This window comes from Elephas maximus, chromosome 5 (genome assembly GCF_024166365.1).
Source record: "Elephas maximus indicus isolate mEleMax1 chromosome 5, mEleMax1 primary haplotype, whole genome shotgun sequence".
Lineage (NCBI taxonomy): Eukaryota > Metazoa > Chordata > Mammalia > Proboscidea > Elephantidae > Elephas > Elephas maximus.
In genome coordinates this window covers 70,721,722-70,724,200 of record NC_064823.1, presented here as the reverse complement: position 1 = coordinate 70,724,200, position 2,479 = coordinate 70,721,722, and the positions used below count along the sequence as shown (strand labels likewise).

At 38.6% G+C, this 2,479-nt stretch overlaps 1 pseudogene; it reads left to right on the top strand.

Annotated features, from left to right (window-relative positions):
• Positions 1-1,111: 1,111 nt before the first annotated feature.
• Positions 1,112-1,854, top strand: LOC126077561 (60S ribosomal protein L7-like; annotated as a pseudogene).
• The last annotated feature ends 625 nt before the right edge of the window (positions 1,855-2,479 follow it).

Genomic DNA, 2,479 nt, shown 5'->3' with positions numbered 1-2,479 from the left:
GTAGTAGAGACACATACAGAATGGCATAGGAGCACCTAGTTCTGCTCTTGTGGGGCACACCAATCTTTCCCAACAATTCATAGAAACCAAACTCTAATAAGCATTTGCTCCTATCCACAAATGCTATAAATAACTCTTGGACTTGTCCAGGAACTGTATTGTAAACTTTCTCCCTCAGCAGTGTTTTTATTCTACTGCTTTGCTCAGAAACCTCAAAAGGCAACATTCTTAACACTTCACTTTCTCTCATTCCCTGCATCAAGTCTACTACCAAGTACTATCCAAGTACTATCCATTTTACTTCTAAATATCTTTCAAATACGAACACTTCTTTCCATTTTCTCTGGCAATATCCTAGTCCCGCTTTGAAAACTGTAATAGCTCTCATCTGAACTACCCACATTCACCTGGGCCTCTTCCAATCCATTGTTCTCACTTTGAATTTTCATCTTCAGTGAATCTTGGGCCCTGGCCCAGTTGATCTATTGCACATCTCTCTATCCTCATGTCACAGCATGATTTCTTGCATTATCTCTATATCACACTGTCACCCTAGCCTGCTTTCAGTTCCTCCTCCTGTTTTCATGCTTCCTCTGCCACCAGGTCTTTGCACAGCCTGTTCCCTTTGCCTAAAACATTTGTTCCTCCATTCTTCACCTATATAAAGATACCTCCCGTGAACTTGCTGTCACAAATTCCACCCTTACAAGCTCTCGTAGAACCACACGACTTTCCTTCATAGCACTTATCACGATGCAGTTTTATACGTTATTATGTGACTTATGTCCCCAAATTCAATGAAGAAAGTGGCTATGTCTGTTCTGGCTCTTTATTGTACCCCAGCACCTGGAAAAGAAACAACACAGTCACAAATTAAAACAGAAGAAATATGCCCTTTATGTCATTGTCTGTGGAAAAGATAGTTGGGTGTTTTTAAAGTACTTTCAAACCACACTTACAGATTTTTTTTTTTTTTTGCCATGCTGAAAATTGATCAAGATAATATTGAATTGTACATGTAACTCCTTGTTTGTCATACCTGGGGAAATCCCAGATTTTTAGCTAAAAAAGAAATTTAAAATAATTTTCAGCTGTTTTTCTGGCTGGAACCATGAAGGGTGCCGAAGAGAAAACAAAGGAAGTTCCTGCTGTGCCGGAAACTCTTAAGAAAAAGCGAAGGAATTTCGCAGAACTAAAGATCAAGCGCCTAAGAAAGAAGTTTTCCCAAAAGATGCTTGGAAAGGCAAGGAGGATAATTACCTATGAAAAAGCTAAGCACTATCACAAGGAATATAGGCGGATGTACAGGACTGAGATTCAAATGGCTAGGATGGCGAGAAAAGCTGGCAACTTCTATGTACCTGCAGAACCCAAGTTGGCATTTGTATCAGGATCAGAGGTATCAGTGGTGTGAGCCCAAAGGTTCAAAGGGTGTTGCAGCTTCTTTGCCCTCACCAGATCTTCGGTGGCACCTTTGTTAAGCTCCACAAGGCTTCAATGAACATGCTGAGAATTGTGGAACCATATATTGTGTGGGGATACCCAAACCTGAAGTTAGTGAATGAACCGATCTGTAAGCATGGTTATGGCAAAATCAGTAAGGGAATCACCCTGACAGATGACACTTTGATTGCCCGATCTCTTGGTAAATATGGTATCATCTGCATGGAGGATCTGATTCATGAGGTCCATACTGTTGGGAAATACTTCAAAGAAGCAAACAGCTTCCTGTGAGCCTTCAAATTATCTTCTCCACGAGGTGGAATGAAGAAAAAGACCACCCATTTTGTAGAAGGTAGAGACGCTGGGAACACGGAAGACCAGATCAACAGGCTTATTAGAAGGATGAATTAAGGTGTCTCCCGTGATTATTTTTGTAATCTGGTCAGTTAATAAAACCGTGATTGCTTTCAAATTGAAATATTGTTATATTGGTGACTTTTTGTTAGCCTGCCCCTTCCCTTAATTATGATGGCAAATCTCGGTGTGTGATAAAATTAAGCCAAATAAACTGCCTATTGCATGTAAAAAAAAAAAAAAATTTCATATGCCTTCTCTCCTTCACTATTATATAAAAACAGATTCATGAAAGGAAAAGATAAGGCTAAATTGTCTTGAGCAGAAACAACGTTTCAATTTTGGCAATCCCACTTTTTGTCACAATTTCCAAGTCATAGCTGAAAGTTTTGAATCAAACAATGAAGAACTATCATAATTTAATGAAGCATACCAATGAATAGGATGAATAAAATAAACTGGATTATTCAATGTTTCAAATGCATACTACTTCCTCTCATAGAAACACTAATTTAGCTTACTATTTTTACTATTTCTTTCATATTGCCGTGAGAAGACTAGAAAACATGCTTGTTTTCTTTAAGAACATCTACTGGGCCTAGATATCCTAATCAGGACCCTTGCTAATTTGGGGGAGCTCTATCCTCAAAACATGTTAAAAAAAAAAATAAGAAGAACTTTC